The sequence below is a fragment of the Dama dama genome, chromosome 9 (genome assembly GCF_033118175.1).
Source record: "Dama dama isolate Ldn47 chromosome 9, ASM3311817v1, whole genome shotgun sequence".
Lineage (NCBI taxonomy): Eukaryota > Metazoa > Chordata > Mammalia > Artiodactyla > Cervidae > Dama > Dama dama.
Genome location: NC_083689.1, coordinates 2,997,909 through 3,010,565, shown reverse-complemented (window position 1 = coordinate 3,010,565; position 12,657 = coordinate 2,997,909).

The window sequence follows — 12,657 nt, the reverse complement described above, 5'->3', positions numbered from 1 at the left end:
AGAGGAGGCTTCTCTCAGCTACAGGTATGTGAGAGGGCCCCTGAGTTTGTGCCCTCAAGTGCAATGGACACCGAGATGCTCTGATTTGAAGTAAAGCCGGATATCCCTGCAGTGAATTGAATGCAGGCTCGTCTTGCATCTCCCAAGACGAAGGGTTGTCTGAATCCCCTGTGGAGTCCACAGAGAAAGACCTAGTCCTCCGCCTCAACGCGACCGGAGGCCTCACATCCTTTGAAAACTAGAGAGGTCCGCGGAGGTCAATGCTTCCAAAGGAGACGATGCCTGACTCCTCTTGAAAATGGATAGGAGTCCCAGGTTCCCTGTGGCACGTGGAAAGGGACCCTGGGTCTCCCGCCTCACGTGGAGACGCGTCCCAATTGCCATGCCGAGACTCGAGGAGAATCCTGAGTTGTCCCTCACACCTAGGTAGGAGTCCTGACGTCACTGAACAAACACGTGTCTGGAAGGTCCCTCCCCGTCGTAACTCGAGAATATACACCAGGTTCCGGCCGCAACTTGAGAAAAACCATGAGACATCCCCCTTGCCACGACATGAGGCCCGATTCCCCTGCACTGCGTGCAGAGCAATTCCGTGTTCCACATCAAACTTGAAAGGAGCATTGATTTCCTTGATGGCACTCCAGAGAAAACCCAAGATCAGTGTCTCAAGTCTAGAGGGATCCTGAGGTCACTGGAGCAACAGGAAAGGGCTCCGTGGACCCCAAATCAACTCGAGATGAGAGCTTAGTCCCTGGCTTCGACTCAAGAGGAATACCAACTTTCCACAAGCACCTCAAGAGGAGGCTTCTCTCAGCTACAGGTATGTGAGAGGGACCCTGAATTTGTGGCCTCAAGTGGAATGGACACCGAGATGCTCTGACTCGAAGTAAGGCCGGATATCCCAACAGTGAATTGAATGCAGGCTCTTCTTGCATCTCCCAAGACAAGGGATGTCTGAATCCCCTGTGGAGACAACAGAGAAAGACCGAGTCCGCCGCCTCAACGCGACCGGAGGCCTCACATCCTTTGAAAACTCGAGAGGTCCGCGGAGATCAATGCTCCCAAAGGAGACGATGCCTGACTATTCTTGAAAATGTATAGGAGTTCCAGGATCCCTGTGGCACGTGGAAAGGGACACTGGGTCTGCCGCCTCACGTGGAGACGCGTCCCAATTGCCATGCCAAGACTTGAGGAGAATCCCGAGGTGTCCCTCGCACCTAGGCAGGAGTCCTGACGTCGCTGAACAAACACGTGTCTGGAAAGGCCCTCCCCGTCATAACTTGAGAATGTAACCCAGGTTCCCGCCGCAACGCGAGAAAAACCATGAGACTTTTCCCTCGCTGCGAGATGAGGCCCGATTCCCATGCACTGCGTGCAGAGCAATTCCGTGTTCCACATCAAACGTGAAAGGGGCCTTGATTTCCTTGATGGCACTCCAGAGAAAACCCAAGATAACTGTCTCAAGTCTAGAGGGATCCTGAGGTGACTGGAGCAACACGAAAGGGCTCCGTGGACCCCAAATCAACTCGAGATGAGAGCTTAGACCCTGGCTTCGACTCAAGAGGAATACCAACTTTCCACAAGCTCCTCAAGAGGAGGCTTCTCTCAGCTACAGGTATGTGAGAGGGACCCTGAGTTTGTGGCCTCAAGTGGAATGGACACGGAGATGCTCTGACTCGATGTAAGGCCGGATATCCCTGCAGTGAATTGAATGCAGGCTCGTCTTGCATCTCCCAAGACGAAGGGATGTCTGAATCCCCTGCAGAGACCACAGAGAAAGACCTAGTTCTCCGCCTCATCGCGACCGGAGGCCTCACATCCTTTGAAAACTCGAGAGGTCCGCGGAGATCAATGCTTTCAAAAGAGACGATGACTGACTCCTCTTGAAAATGGATAGGTGTCCCAGGATCCCTGTGGCACGTGGAAAGGGACCCTGGGTCTCCCGCCTCACGTGGAGACGCGTCCCAATTGCCATGCCAAGACTCGATGAGAATCCTGAGTTGTCCCTCGCACCTAGGCAGGAGTGCTGACGTCGCTGAACAAACACGTGTCTGGAAGGGCCCTCTCCGTCATAACTGGAGAAGATACCCCAGGTTCTGGCCGCAACTCGAGAAAAACCATGAGACTTTCCCCTCGGCACGAGATGAGGCCCGATTCCCGTGTACTGCGTGCAGAGCAATTCCGTGTTCCACATCAAACGTGAAAGGAGCCTTGATTTTCTTGATGGCACTCCAGAGAAAACCCAAGATCACTGTTTCAAGTCTAGAGGGATCCTGAGGTCACTGGAGCAAAACTAAAGGGCTCCTCGGACCCCAAATCAACTCGAGATGAGAGCTTAGTCCCTGGCTTCGACTCAAGAGGAATACCAACTTTCCACAAGTACCTCAAGAGGAGGCTTCTCTCAGCTACAGGAATGTGAGAGGGACCCTGAGTTTGTGGCCTCAAGTGGAATGGACACCGAGATGCTCTGACTCGAAGTAAGGCCGGATATCCCTGCAGTGAATTGAATGCAGGCTCGTCTTGCATCTCCCAAGACGAAGGGATGTCTGAATCCCCTGTGGAGACGACAGAGAAAGACCTAGTCCTCCGCCTCAACGCGAACGGAGGCCTCACATCCTTTGAAAACTCGAGAGGTCTGCGGAGATCAATGCATCCAAAGGAGATGATGCCTGACTCCTCTTGAAAATGGATAGGAGTCCCAGGTTCCCTGTGGCACGTGGAAAGGGACCCTGGGTCTCCCGCCTCACGTGGAGACGCGTCCCAATTGCCATGCCAAGACTCAAGGAGAATCCCGAGGTGTCCCTCGCACCTAGGCAGGAGTCCTGACGTCGCTGAACAAACACGTGTCTGGAAGGGCCCTCCCCGTCGTAACTCGAGAATATACCCCAGGTTCCGGCTGCAACTCGAGGAAAACCATGAGACTTCCCCCTCGCCGCGACATGATACCCGATTCCCCTGCCCTGCATGCAGAGCAATTCCGTATTCCACATCAAACGTGAAAGGAGCCTTGATTTCCTTGATGGCACTCCAGAGAAAACCCAAGATCACTGTCTCAAGTCTAGAGGGATCCTGAGGTCACTGGAGCAACACGAAAGAGCTCCGTGGCCCACAAATCAACCTGAGATGAGAGCTTAGTCCCTGAATTCGACTCAAGAGGAATACCAACTTTCCACAAGCTCCTCAAGAGGAGGCTTCTCTCAGCTACAGGTATGTGAGAGGGACCCTGAGTTTGTGGCCTCAAGTGGAATGGACACTGAGATGCTCTGACTCGAAGTAAGGCCGGATATCCCTGCAGTGAATTGAATGCCGGCTCGTCTTGGATCTCCCAAGACGAAGGGAAGTCTGAATCCCCTGTGGAGACGACAGAGAAAGACCTAGTCCTCCGCCTCAACGCGACCGGAGGCCTCACATCCTTTGAAAACTCGAGAGGTCCGCGGAGATCAATGCTTCCAAAGGAGACGATGCCTGACTCCTCTTGAAAATGGATAGGAGTCCCAGGATCCCTGTGGCACATGGAAAGGGACCCTGGGTCTCCCGCCTCACGTGGAGACGTGTCCCAATTGCCATGCCAAGACTCGAGGGGAATCCCGAGGTGTCCCTCGCACCTAGGCAGGAGTCCTGACGTCGCTGAACAAACACGTGTATGGAAGGGCCCTCCCCGTCGTAACTCGAGAATATACCCCAGGTTTCGGCCGCAACTCGAGAAAAACCATGAGACTTACCCCTCGCCACGAGATGAGGCCCGATTCCCCTGCACTGCGTGCAGAGCAATTCCGTGTTCCACATGAAACGTGAAAGGAACCTTGATTTCCTTGATGGCACTCCAGAGAAAACCCAAGATCACTGTCTCAATTCTAGAGGGATCCTGAGGTCACTGGAGCAACACGAAAGGGCTCCTCAGACCCCAAATCAACTCGAGATGAGAGCTTAGTCCCTGGCTTCGACTCAAGAGGAATACCAACTTTCCACAAGCACCTCAAGAGGAGGCTTCTCTCAGCTACAGGAATGTGAGAGGGCCCCTGAGTTTGTGGCCTCAAGTGGAATGGACACCGAGATGCTCTGACTCGAAGTAAGGCCGGATATCCCTGCAGTGAATTGAATGCAGGCTCGTCTTGCATCTCCCAAGAAGAAGGGATGTCTGAATCCCCTGTGGAGACGACAGAGAAAGACCTAGTCCTCCGCCTCATCGCGACCGGAGGCCTCACATCCTTTGAAAACTCGAGAGGTCTGCGGAGATCAATGCATCCAAAGGAGATGATGCCTGACTCCTCTTGAAAATGGATAGGAGTCCCAGGTTCCCTGTGGCACGTGGAAAGGGACCCTGGGTCTCCCGCCTCACGTGGAGACGCGTCCCAATTGCCATGCCAAGACTCAAGGAGAATCCCGAGGTGTCCCTCGCACCTAGGCAGGACTCCTGACGTCGCTGAACAAACACGTGTCTGGAAGGGCCCTCCCCGTCGTAACTCGAGAATATACCACAGGTTCCGGCCGCAACTCGAGAAAAACCATGAAACTTCCCCCTCGCCGCGAGATGAGGCCCGAATACCCTGCACTGCATGCAGAGCAATTCCGTGTTCCACATCAAACGTGAAAGGAGCCTTGATTTCCTTGATGGCACTCCAGAGAAAACCCAAGATCACACTCTGAAGTCTAGAGGGATCCTGAGGTCACTGGAGCAACACGAAAGGGCTCCGTGGACCCCAAATCAACTCGAGATGAGAGCTTAGTCCCTGGCTTCGACTCAAGAGGTATACCAACTTTCCACAAGCACCTCAAGAGGAGGCTTCTCTCAGCTACAGGTATGTGAGAGGGCCCCTGAGTTTGTGGCCTCAAGTGGAATGGACACCGAGATGCTCTGACTCCAAGTAACGCCGGATATCCCTGCAGTGAATTGAAAGCAGGCTCGTCTTGCATCTCCGAAGACGAAGGGATGTCTGAATCCCCTGTGGAGACGACAGAGAAAGACCTAGTCCTCCGCCTCATAGCGACCGGAGGCCTCACATCCTTTGAAAACTCGAGAGGTCAGCGGAGATCAATGCTTCCAAAGGAGACCATTCCTGACTCCTCTTCAAAATGGATAGGAATCCCAGGATCCCTGTGGCACGTCGAAAGGGACACTGGGTCTCCCGCCTCACGTGGGGACGCGTCCCAATTGCCATGCCAAGACTCGAGGAGAATCCCGAGGTGTCCCTCGCACCTAGGCAGGAGTCCTGACGTCGCTGAACAAACACATGTCAGGAAGGGCCCTCCCCGTCGTAACTCGAGACTATACCCCAGGTTCCGGCCGCAACTCGAGAAAAACCATGAGACTTCCCCCTCGCCGTGAGATGAGGCCCGATTCCCCTGCACAGCGTGCAGAGCAATTACGTGTTCCACATCAAACTTGAAAGGAGCCTTGATTTCCTTGATGGCACTCCAGAGAAAACCCAAGATCACTGTCTCAAGTCTAGAGGGATCCTGAGGTCACTGGAGCAACACGAAAGGGCTCCGTGGAACCCATATCAACTCGAGATGAGAGCTTAGTCCCTGGCTTCGACTCAAGAGGAATACCAACTTTCCACAAGCACCTCAAGAGGAGCCTTCTCTCAGCTACAGGTATGTGAGAGGGACCCTGAGTTTGTGGCCTCAAGTGGAATGGACACCGAGATGCTCTGACTCGAAGTAAGGCCGGATATCCCTGCAGTGAATTGAATGCAGACTCGTCTTGCATCTCCCAAGACGAAGGGAGGTCTGAATCCCCTGTCTAGACCACAGAGAAAGACCTAGTCCTCCGCCTCATCGCGACCGGACGCCTGACATCCTTTGAAAACTTGAGAGATCTGCGGAGATCAATGCTTCCAAAGGAGAGAATGCCTGACTCTTCTTGAAAATATATAGGAGTCCCAGGATCCCTGTGGCACGTGCAAAGGGACCCTGGGTCTCCCGCCTCACGTGGAGACGCGTCACAATTGCCATGCCGAGACTCGAGGAGAATCCCGAGGTGTCCCTCGCACCTAGGCAGAAGTCCTGACGTCGCTGAACAAACACGTTTCTGGAAGGGCCCTCCCCGTCGTAACTCGAGAATATACACCAGGTTCCGGCCGCAACTCGAGAAAAACCATGAGACTTCCCCCTCGCCGCGAGATGAGGCCCGATTCCCCTGCACTGCGTGCAGAGCAATTCCGCGTTCCACATCAAACGTGAAAGGAGCCTTGATTTCCTTGATGGCACTCCAGAGAAAACCCAAGATCACTGTCTCAAGTCTAGAGGGATCCTGAGGTCACTGGACCAACAGGAAACGGCTCTGTGAACCACAAATCAACTCGAGATGAGAGCTTAGTCCCTGGCTTCGACTCAAGAGGAATACCAACTTTCCACAAGCACCTCAAGAGGAGGCTTCTCTCAGCTACAGGTATGTGAGAGGGACCCTGAATTTTTGGCCTCAAGTGGAATGGACACCGAGATGCTCTGACTCGAAGTAAGGCCGGATATCCCAACAGTGAATTGAATGCAGGCTCTTCTTGCATCTCCCAAGACGAAGGGATGTCTGAATCCCCTGTGGAGACAACAGCGAAAGACCGAGTCTGCCGCCTCAACATGACCGGAGGCCTCACATCCTTTGAAAACTCGAGATGTCCGCGGAGATCAATGCTCCCAAAGGAGATGATGCCTGACTCCTCTTGAAAATGTATAGGAGTTCCAGGATCCTTGTGGCACGTGGAAAGGGACACTGGGTCTCCCGCCTCACGTGGAGACGCGTCCCAATTGCCATGCCAAGACTTGAGGAGAATCCCGAGGTGTCCCTCGCACCTAGGCAGGAGTCCTGACGTCGCTGAACAAACACGTGTCTGGAAAGGCCCTCCCCGTCGTAACTCGAGAATGTAACCCAGGTTCCGGCCGCAACGCGAGAAAAACCATGAGACTTCCCCCTCGCCGCAAGATGAGGCCCGATTCCCCTGCACTGCGTGCAGAGCAATTCCGTGTTCCACATCAAACGTGAAAGGGGCCTTGATTTCCTTGATGGCACTCCAGAGAAAACCCAAGATCACTGTCTCAAGTCTAGAGGGATCCTGAGGTCACTGGAGCAACACGAAAGGGCTCCGTGGACCCCAAATCAACTCGAGATGAGAGCTTAGACCCTGGCTTCGACTCAAGAGGAATACCAACTTTCCACAAGCTCCTCAAGAGGAGGCTTCTCTCAGCTACAAGTATGTGAGAGGGACCCTGAGTTTGTGGCCTCAAGTGTAATGGACACAGAGATGCTCTGACTCGATGTAAGGCCTGATATCCCTGCAGTGAATTGAATGCAGGCTCGTCTTGCATCTCCAAAGAAGAAGGGATGTCTGAATCCCCTGCAGAAACCACAGAGAAAGACCTAGTTCTCCGCCTCATCTCGACCGGAGGCCTCACATCCTTTGAAAACTCGAGAGGTCCGCGGAGATCAATGCTTCCAAAGGAGACGATGAGTGACTCCTCTTGAAAATGGATAGGAGTACCAGGATCCCTGTGGCACGAGGAAAGGGACACTGGGTCTCCCGCCTCACGTGGAGACGTGTCCCAATTGCCATGCCAAGACTCGAGGAGAATCCCGAGGTGTCCCTCGCACCTAGGCAGGAGTCCTGACGTCGCTGAACAAACACGTGTCTGGAAGGGCCCTCCCCGTCGTCACTCGGGAATATACCCCAGGTTCCGGCCGCAACTCGAGAAAAACCATGAGACTTCCCCCTCGCCGCGACATGAGGCCCGATTCCCCTGCATTGCGTGCCGAGCAATTCCGTTTTCCACATCAAACGTGAAAGGAGCCTTGATTTCCTTGATGGCACTCCAGAGAAAACCCAAGATCACTGTCTCAAGTCTAGAGGGATCCTGAGGTCACTGGAGCAACACGAAAGAGCTCCGTGGCCCACAAATCAACCTGAGAAGAGAGCTTAGTCCCTGAATTCGACTCAAGAGGAATACCAACTTTCCACAAGCACCTCAAGAGGAGGCTTCTCTCAGCTACAGGTATGTGAGAGGGACCCTGAGTTTGTGGCCTCAAGTGGAATGGACACCGAGATGCTCTGACTCGAAGTAAGGCCGGATATCCCTGCAGTGAATTGAATGCCGGCTCGTCTTGGATCTCCCAAGACGAAGGGAAGTCTGAATCCCCTGTGGAGACGACAGAGAAAGACCTAGTCCTCCGCCTCAACGCGACCGGAGGCCTCACATCCTTTGAAAACTCGAGAGGTCCGCGGAGATCAATGCTTCCAAAGGAGACGATGCCTGACTCCTCTTGAAAATGGATAGGAGTCCCAGGATCCCTGTGGCACATGGAAAGGGACCCTGGGTCTCCCGCCTCACGTGGAGACGTGTCCCAATTGCCATGCCAAGACTCGAGGGGAATCCCGAGGTGTCCCTCGCACCTAGGCAGGAGTCCTGACGTCGCTGAACAAACACGTGTATGGAAGGGCCCTCCCCGTCGTAACTCGAGAATATACCCCAGGTTTCGGCCGCAACTCGAGAAAAACCATGAGACTTACCCCTCGCCACGAGATGAGGCCCGATTCCCCTGCACTGCGTGCAGAGCAATTCCGTGTTCCACATGAAACGTGAAAGGAACCTTGATTTCCTTGATGGCACTCCAGAGAAAACCCAAGATCACTGTCTCAATTCTAGAGGGATCCTGAGGTCACTGGAGCAACACGAAAGGGCTCCTCAGACCCCAAATCAACTCGAGATGAGAGCTTAGTCCCTGGCTTCGACTCAAGAGGAATACCAACTTTCCACAAGCACCTCAAGAGGAGGCTTCTCTCAGCTACAGGAATGTGAGAGGGACCCTGAGTTTGTGGCCTCAAGTGGAATGGACACCGAGATGCTCTGACTCGAAGTAAGGCCGGATATCCCTGCAGTGAATTGAATTCAGGCTCGTCTTGCATCTCCCAAGACGAAGGGATGTCTGAATCCCCTGTGGAGACGACAGAGAAAGACCTAGTCCTCCGCCTCATCGCGACCGGAGGCCTCACATCCTTTGAAAACTCGAGAGGTCTGCGGAGATCAATGCATCCAAAGGAGATGATGCCTGACTCCTCTTGAAAATGGATAGGAGTCCCAGGTTCCCTGTGGCACGTGGAAAGGGACCCTGGGTCTCCCGCCTCACGTGGAGACGCGTCCCAATTGCCATGCCAAGACTCAAGGAGAATCCCGAGGTGTCCCTCGCACCTAGGCAGGACTCCTGACGTCGCTGAACAAACACGTGTATGGAAGGGCCCTCCCCGTCGTAACTCGAGAATATACCCCAGGTTCCGGCCGCAACTCGAGAAAAACCATGAAACTTCCCCCTCGCCGCGAGATGAGGCCCGAATACCCTGCACTGCATGCAGAGCAATTCCGTGTTCCACATCAAACGTGAAAGGAGCCTTGATTTCCTTGATGGCACTCCAGAGAAAACCCAAGATCACACTCTGAAGTCTAGAGGGATCCTGAGGTCACTGGAGCAACACGAAAGGGCTCCGTGGACCCCAAATCAACTCGAGATGAGAGCTTAGTCCCTGGCTTCGACTCAAGAGGTATACCAACTTTCCACAAGCACCTCAAGAGGAGGCTTCTCTCAGCTACAGGTATGTGAGAGGGCCCCTGAGTTTGTGGCCTCAAGTGGAATGGACACCGAGCTGCTCTGACTCCAAGTAACGCCGGATATCCCTGCAGTGAATTGAAAGCAGGCTCGTCTTGCATCTCCGAAGACGAAGGGATGTCTGAATCCCCTGTGGAGACGACAGAGAAAGACCTAGTCCTCCGCCTCATAGCGACCGGAGGCCTCACATCCTTTGAAAACTCGAGAGGTCAGCGGAGATCAATGCTTCCAAAGGAGACCATGCCTGACTCCTCTTCAAAATGGATAGGAATGCCAGGATCCCTGTGGCACGTCGAAAGGGACACTGGGTCTCCCGCCTCACGTGGGGACGCGTCCCAATTGCCATGCCAAGACTCGAGGAGAATCCCGAGGTGTCCCTCGCACCTAGGCAGGAGTCCTGACGTCGCTGAACAAACACATGTCAGGAAGGGCCCTCCCCGTCGTAACTCGAGACTATACCCCAGGTTCCGGCCGCAACTCGAGAAAAACCATGAGACTTCCCCCTCGCCGTGAGATGAGGCCCGATTCCCCTGCACTGCGTGCAGAGCAATTCCGTGTTCCACATCAAACTTGAAAGGAGCCTTGATTTCCTTGATGGCACTCCAGAGAAAACCCAAGATCACTGTCTCAAGTCTAGAGGGATCCTGAGGTCACTGGAGCAACACGAAAGGGCTCCGTGGAACCCATATCAACTCGAGATGAGAGCTTAGTCCCTGGCTTCGACTCAAGAGGAATACCAACTTTCCACAAGCACCTCAAGAGGAGCCTTCTCTCAGCTACAGGTATGTGAGAGGGACCCTGAGTTTGTGGCCTCAAGTGGAATGGACACCGAGATGCTCTGACTCGAATTAAGGCCGGATATCCCTGCAGTGAATTGAATGCAGGCTCGTCTTGCATCTCCCAAGACGAAGGGAGGTCTGAATCCCCTGTCTAGACCACAGAGAAAGACCTAGTCCTCCGCCTCATCGCGACCGGACGCCTGACATCCTTTGAAAACTTGAGAGATCTGCGGAGATCAATGCTTCCAAAGGAGAGAATGCCTGACTCTTCTTGAAAATGGATAGGAGTCCCAGGATCCCTGTGGCACGTGCAAAGGGACCCTGGGTCTCCCGCCTCACGTGGAGACGCGTCCCAATTGCCATGCCAAGACTCGAGGAGAATCCCGAGGTGTCCCTCGCACCTAGGCAGAAGTCCTGACGTCGCTGAACAAACACGTTTCTGGAAGGGCCCTCCCCGTCGTAACTCGAGAATATACACCAGGTTCCGGCCGCAACTCGAGAAAAACCATGAGACTTCCCCCTCGCCGCGAGATGAGGCCCGATTCCCCTGCACTGCGTGCAGAGCAATTCCGCGTTCCAAATCAAACGTGAAAGGAGCCTTGATTTCCTTGATGGCACTCCAGAGAAAACCCAAGATCACTGTCTCAAGTCTAGAGGGATCCTGAGGTCACTGGAGCAACAGGAAAGGGCTCTGTGGACCCCAAATCAACTCGAGATGAGAGCTTAGTCCCTGGCTTCGACTCAAGAGGAATACCAACTTTCCACAAGCACCTCAAGAGGAGGCTTCTCTCAGCTACAGGTATGTGAGAGGGACCCTGAATTTGTGGCCTCAAGTGGAATGGACACCGAGATGCTCTGACTCGAAGTAAGGCCGGATATCCCAACAGTGAATTGAATGCAGGTTCTTCTTGCATCTCCCAAGACGAAGGGATGTCTGAATCCCCTGTGGAGACAACAGAGAAAGACCGAGTCTGCCGCCTCAACATGACCGGAGGCCTCACATCCTTTGAAAACTCGAGAGGTCCGCGGAGATCAATGCTCCCAAAGGAGACGATGCCTGACTCCTCTTGAAAATGTATAGGAGTCCCAGGATCCCTGTGGCACATGGAAAGGGACCCTGGGTCTCTCGCCTCACGTGGAGACGCGTCCCAATTGCCATGCCACGACTCGAGGGGAATCCCGAGGTGTCCTTCGCACCTAGGCAGGAGTCCTGACGTCGCTGAACAAACACGTGTATGGAAGGGCCCTCCCCGTCGTAACTCGAGAATATACCCCAGGTTTCGGCCGCAACTCGAGAAAAACCATGAGACTTCCCCCTCGCCGCGAGATGAGGCCCGATTCCCCTGCACTGCGTGCAGAGCAATTCCGTGTTCCACATGAAACGTGAAAGGAACCTTGATTTCCTTGATGGCACTCCAGAGAAAACCCAAGATCACTGTCTCAATTCTAGAGGGATCCTGAGGTCACTGGAGCAACACGAAAGGGCTCCTCAGACCCCAAATCAACTCGAGATGAGAGCTTAGTCCCTGGCTTCGACTCAAGAGGAATACCAACTTTCCACAAGCACCTCAAGAGGAGGCTTCTCTCAGCTACAGGAATGTGAGAGGGACCCTGAGTTTGTGGCCTCAAGTGGAATGGACACCGAGATGCTCTGACTCGAAGTAAGGCCGGATATCCCTGCAGTGAATTGAATGCAGGCTCGTCTTGCATCTCCCAAGACGAAGGGATGTCTGAATCCCCTGTGGAGACGACAGAGAAAGACCTAGTCCTCCGCCTCATTGCGCCCGGAGGCCTCACATCCTTTGAAAAATCGAGAGGTCTGCGGAGATCAATGCATCCAAAGGAGATGATGCCTGACTCCTCTTGAAAATGGATAGGAGTCCCAGGTTCCCTGTGGCACGTGGAAAGGGACCCTGGGTCTCCCGCCTCACGTGGAGACGCGTCCCAATTGCCATGCCAAGACTCAAGGAGAATCCCGAGGTGTCCCTCGCACCTAGGCAGGAGTCCTGACGTCGCTGAACAAACACGTGTCTGGAAGGGCCCTCCCCGTCGTAACTCGAGAATATACCCCAGGTTCCGGCCGCAACTCGAGAAAAACCATGAGACTTCCCCCTCCCTGGGAGATGAGGCCCGATTCCCCTGCACTGTGTGCAGAGCAATGCCATGTTCCACATCAAACGTGAAAGGAGCCTTGATTTCCTTGATGGCACTCCAGAGAAAACCCAAGATCACTGTCTGAAGTCTAGAGGGATCCTGAGGTCACTGGAGCAACACGAAAGGGATCCGTGG